Consider the following 6,705-nt stretch of genomic DNA (forward strand, 5'->3'; position numbering starts at 1 on the left):
GTTTTCGTGGCTATTGCTAATGGCCAACTTTGGCTACCTCTGACCACCACCTCTGGCAACTACCACCACCTATTCCAACGCGTGACCACCCTAAACATCCATATCCGATGATCATTATTTTAAATTATTAGTTGGTAGTATTTTATAATCATCATTTATAGTAATTTGATATTAAAAAAAAAACACTTTTAAGTATATAACAAACTAAACAAACTTATACATAAAAATACTTTTAAGAAAAAGTAGTCAAACACACTTGTTTCTTTTTAACAGTTTTAACAAAAATGCTTAAAATGAAATGACTTTTGGGAATATATTTTCTTCCAGTCAATGCAAACATGCTTCAAATGACTCAACTTAAATGGTGTTTTTTTTTTTTTTTTTAAAAAAAAAGAGATAAAAGAATTAGCTAAAACAAATTATTTCTTATTTTTTTTAGGTGACACAACTACCTTTTTTTCGTCCCCTCATAATTTTAGATACTTTGATAAGATAGTTTAATTGACCAACTTAATTAAACTCTGCATTCCCAATCTTTTCGAATTCACATCTAATTTAATTTTACAAACAATTATTACTTGCTCAAATCAATTCAATTTTATACTTCAATACCTTTAAGAAAAAAGAATAGATAAAAGAAACTATTAAATGTGTGTTTTTTGAAAATAAATTACTTCAAGTAATTATAAATGAGAGGTAGGTTGGAACCAAGTAGTCAACACTAGGAGTTGTGCATACCCTACTGGCTTTAACATTTAATTATGAAAATAGAACTATAAGAGCTTGTTTGGTAGAGAATCTGAAAACAAAAATTTGAAAATAAGGGATTCAATGAAAATAGAATTGTATTTTATGTTTTCAGATATGTGTTTGGTAGTAGATTCAGAAACTGGATTCTAACTTAAATAAATGTTTAAAATGTGATTGATATTATATTTATAAATCATAAAACTTGTTGTAGTCACCCGCTAAATATTAGTTGACAATAAATATTAAATTCTTATAAATAGAAAAATCCCAAATATATTTACACTTTTAACAAAAAGTCCAAAAGTACTTTGTACTTTTAGAATTTTTTGCTATCAACTGTTGGGCTGATGACCCTTCACAAGTCCCAAATACTCAAGATCAATGTTGGGGAGATCAAGAAATGGCTTAGAACAATTATGCCAAATCCTCGATGCTCGACTACTTGCTACTCAATCATCGATCAGAATTTCCTTCTCGTCTGACTAGTCTATGTTAAATCCTTGATGCAACTCGATGACAAAAGAACTAATACTCGATCGTACTCTATGGTTCTTGAATGATACTTGTACAACTCGAAGGTGAAAATGATGTACTCGAAGCTACTCAATAATGATGAATCGATGCACGATTGACTTGATAATTTGATTACTCGATGCAATTTGAAATGTAAACGATTGGCGCACCATATGCAGTAAAGAATTACTTGATTGAACAAGAAAGATGGTAACTCCACCTCAAATCCGGTGTTGGATGACTCTCCTTCATCCTTTACCTTTATCTCCTTTTGCATAAACATCTCTTCTTCCTTGAAGGTGACGTCTCTGCTCACTAGGAACTTCCTCTCAATAGGATGCGGCATTTTGAACCTTGGCACCCTCTGTAAAGCTTACAAACATACACTTGACTGTTCTGCCCTTTAACTTTCCCTTATTTTGGTGTACAAACCCTACACATCAAAGACCTTGAGGTTATCTAGGTTAGAAGGATGATTAGTCCACTTTTTCTCAGGGGTAAGCAAATCTAAAGATGTGTGAAGGCACTTATTTAAGGTATACACGGTATAGGATGCAACTTCTGTCCAAAAACTTTCCCCTAAGATAGCATCAGAGAGAAAACACCCAATCCTTTCCATTATGGTTCTATTTAGCCTCTTAGCAACCCCATTTTGTTGAGGTGTATATCTCACTGTTTTATGCCTAGTTATACCATTCTCATTACAAAATTTATCAAAGTGTTCATTGCAAAATTTAAGCCCATTATCGATTCTAAAGTATTTTAACCTTTTAGATGTTTGATTTTCTATCATGGCTTTCCATTCTTTAAACTTTCCAAATACTTGGTCCTTAGTTTTAAAAAAGTATATCTAACTTTTTCTAGAAAAATCATCTATAAAGGTTGAAAATACCTTGAGCCACTAAGGCTTGGTATAGAAGATGGTCCCCATAGTTTAGAATGGACATAGTCCAAAGCTCATTTGGTGGTGTGCTGAGATTTTGTGAAGCTTTGCCTGGTTGCTTTACCTAAAATGCAATGCTCATAAAAGGAAAGGTACTCATTGATACCTTTGGGCAGGCTTCCTTGATTGGACAGAGCTTGCATCCTTTTCTCATTAACATGGGAGAGTTTTTTGTGCCATAAGTCAGCCTCTGTTAAACTTGTTGTTGAAGTTATGTAGGCACTTGTCATCATTTCTACTCCTCTCACAATGTAAAGGTCATTGACCTTTTCACCAACCAACACAACTTTGGAATCCCTAATCACTTAAAAAACTCCACCTTTTCCTCTACATTCACACCTAATGGAGTCCAACATGCCCAAAGATATCAAGTTTCTCTCGAGCAAAGGTACATGTCTAACATTTCTTAGAAGCGTCTGATCCGTCCTTTAGCTTCAAGGACACTAAACCAACCCCATTTATCTTGCAGGCTTCATTGTTGCCCATGTACATTGATTCTCCATTTATTTCCTTATAAGTATTAAACCAAGGTCTGAAGGGTGTCATATAATAGGTACATCCGGAGTCTAGCACCCAATCATGCTTCCCAAGAGGACTGATTTGGTTGATTTGATTTCTGGTAGAGGCTAAGGTATTAGAGTAAAAATAGGAACCTTCAACCACTGATGCTTCTAGTTGTTTCCCCTTCTGATCCTTCTCTTTTTCTTGGTTTTCCTTTTCAGACTGTAGCAATCTCTCATCAGGTGACCTTTCTTCTTGTAGTAATTTCATCTCAACTTGGTCTTAGGCTTGTGCTCTTCACCTGACTGGTTTTTGTTCTCCTTAGACTGGTTCTGCTTGTTCTTCCCCTTAGCAAATAGCCCCTCTGCACTAGGTTGCTCCTACTTGATTGACTGAAGCTCTAACTCTCTTGTTCTTAATGTTGAGATGATGGCATCAGTGGTGACTGATTCTCTGCTATACTTTAGAGCATTCTTCACCTCTTTATATGCTTCGGGTAGAGAGTTTAATAGCACAAAAGCCTCATTCTCGTCTCTAATTTTCTCAACAAAAACTCTGAGACTATCCTCTTGAATTCATCCAAATTTTCTGAAAGAGGCTTGGCAAAATCCATCTTGAACATGAAGAACTTCCCTTGCAGATACATCTTGTTGGGGAGATCCTTGGTGGCAAAAAGACCTTCTAGCTTGACCCACATCTTGTAAGCTGTGTCTTGATCAATTACTTGCCTCAAAATACTGTCACTAAGATTCAGAACCAGAGTCCCATATGCTGTGAGCTCCATGTCTTCTCTTTCTTGTGTTGATATGGTGGTTGGTAGTGTTGATGGGTTCAAAAGGGCCTTATTTGCTCTTTGCTGTCCAAGAATGGCTTTGATTTTGGCCTTCCATAGGCCAAAACCGCCTTCCCATCAAACTTCTCGAATTCATACCTTGCAACAGCCATTTCTGATTTGAACGAGTATCAAGTCTTGATTTCTTGAAAATCTTGAAGCTTCAAAAAGATGATCTTGATGACCTTTAAATGCTCTGATACCAATAATTGTTGGGTTGATGATGTAACGACCCGACCCCCTAGGACTCAGGCTAGGGCGTTACCAATGCATGCATGCATGTAAGTTAAACCGACATTCTTTTAATATGAAATAAATGCTAAATAAATGAGATAACTAAAAACATTTGCATTAAATTCAAATACTTAAAGTCAAGGATAGGGTACCCACAACTCATGAAAAGAAACAAATAAGTCTGAAAACAAAACTGAAGTGGTAGTCTCAAATCTTAAAACTGAAAATGTAAAATATAATAGAAATATTAAAATATGAGCAAAAGCATGTAAACTAGTCCCCAGTGGCTCGATCAAGGATTCCTCTTATCAGTCGCCGATGCATCTCTACCCTTACTTGAAACAACATGAGAAAAAATGAGTATAAAAATACTCAGTAAGTAACCCCACTACTGATAACTTGTAGAAATACAAGTTATTTATGCTGCCTTATTAAGATATTGCGGCCAAAATAGAAGGAATTTGCGTTGATTATATGAAAATTAGCTTAGAAATACAATAAATATAAATTATCGCAATTACACCCACTAACATCATTAAGATGATAGAAGAGGATATTTCTACTTTGTTTTGCAGGAAACCATCAAGGCTCAACGAGAAACTGAACAACGCATCTCTATTACATTGCGCCTGTCAATCAACAATGAAGAGACGAATAACGGAATGACGGCGCAATGCGACAGTCGATCCTGAGCTAAATTTCAACCGCATGCGGTAATAAAAACAACACCGCATGCGAACAACCGATCGAAAGATGCAAATGAGCAATGCAAATGCGGAGGATTGTGACACGTGTACAACCTGTCTCTTATACACATCTAGATGTGTATAAGAGACAGCCCCTATAGAATTCAGAGAAAGATATACTCTATACGAGAATAATTGATACGAGGGCTAATTGTTGCTAAATTATTGAGAGAGAGGCTGAGCTGAGTACTGATCGGAAGAAATCCGGGAAGAGTAGAGACAAGGCCGAGAGGTGAGTCTCAGTGTGATTCTACCAGATCCCCGCCATGAAGCTCTGTGCTTAGATCCCTGCTACTGATTGAGTAAGCCTGAGAGGGAAGCTCATCCTTTCGCACGATCCATCCACGCCGACAAGCAAATCTCCATCCAAATCGGCGCTAAGACGTTGACATTTATTTGTATTTGTTTCTAACTCTATTATTTCATTCTCTTAATCTCTTCATTCATAAATCATGTATTAGCGTTAAATATTGTTATTGAATGTCTCGATCACTTTCATTTCCACTTTTCTGTCTATTTTCGCTCCTTCATTAATCGATTTCTCCAGGAATTTTTCTTAATACCTTGGTAATTAATATGGATTAAACGAGTAACTTAATTTGTGCTTAGCTAAGGCATGCTAGACGACATCTTCACCTGTGAGAGCAGAAGTGAAGATGTCATTCTGATCTGTTGAGAGAAGTTTGAAAGAATGCGTTAACTAAAGCACATAGTACTTCCAGAGATGGAAGCAACCTTGCATTCATTACGTTCGTCCTTGTTTCACTATAGAGATGTGGGAACGCGGTCGATCACCGAGAGGTGTACGCTAAGGGAAAAGCGGAACTGTACTTATATCTTGAATGAAATTAAGGAACTTACGATGTTTGTATTAATTATCTTCTCTGTTTCTGCTTCACATATAAGACTTGTCACCGCATTACACGATCTTTGTATAATCTTCACAGCCAGCCTTCACCTCAATACCTTGTATCATGAAACCTGTATCTTGTATCATCTTAGCTTAGATTTACTTTATCGCAATTTACTTTAACGCAATTTATGTTATTATCGCATTTTTACCGCTTTACTTTACTTTATCGCATGTTTAATTACTTGTACACAAACTCTTTTATAAATTGAAAAACCCCTAGTTGCATATATCACAAACATAACGCAATAACCTCAAACAATCCCTGTGTTCGACCTCGGATCACACCGAGAAACTTGCGATAAAATTATACTTGGTTTCAATGCAAGGAAACTTGTGACAACGCACAACATACTACAAAAACATTCATTAATAGTGTATATCTAGAAGTAGTATCACATATCATCGCATAAAATCTATGTCATCAAGCTTATGGCATGGACTTGCATCATGCTAAAAATACGCGTTAACAACTACTGGGGTCAGGCTAGGCATCTATGTCCTCTAGATGCCTACCTCTAGTGGAACATTAATACTCCTCTAGTCCTCATGGAACTCATACATGAAAACTGATTTTTATTCTACTGTAGTTAAGTATGCCCACTACCTCTAGTAAGTCCATTAGGACCCACAACCTCTGGTGAATCCCGAAGGAAAGCAACACCTCTAGTGAATCTTGAAGGAAACACAACCTCTAATGGATCCTGAAGGAAACCACCACCTCTAATGAATCCCAAAGGAAACAAAACCTCTGGTGAATCCCAAAGGATAACACCACCTCTAGGGAATCCTGAAGGTAACACAACATCTGGTGAATCCCGAAGGATAATACCACCTCTAGTGAATCTCGAAGGAAACACAACATCTAGTGGGTATCTAACTAATTAATGAGGACACTATCACAATCTCAACATCACAAGTATCGCAACATGGTTCTATAACATACATATACATCTCAACATCATAGTTCTATAGCATACATATACATCACACCATCATGGCTCTACAACATACATATACGTCTCACCATCCTCAGATCAAATACAACCTCATGGAATCAAATATCATCTCATGCTTGCATTCAAGTATCTATGTGCACAATTAATCTTTCAGATCCTCATACAAGAATACATCAGTTATACTATACGATCAGTCGATCATGATATCGTTCTGTCATAATGTCCATCTATCATGCTAGCATACATCTAGTGCCTAGTCCGTGGGAAGTTTCCAGTAGTAAGATTACTTACCTTGATATTAGGTTGAACCAAAAAGC

Source organism: Benincasa hispida, chromosome 9 (assembly GCF_009727055.1).
Source record: "Benincasa hispida cultivar B227 chromosome 9, ASM972705v1, whole genome shotgun sequence".
NCBI lineage: Eukaryota > Viridiplantae > Streptophyta > Magnoliopsida > Cucurbitales > Cucurbitaceae > Benincasa > Benincasa hispida.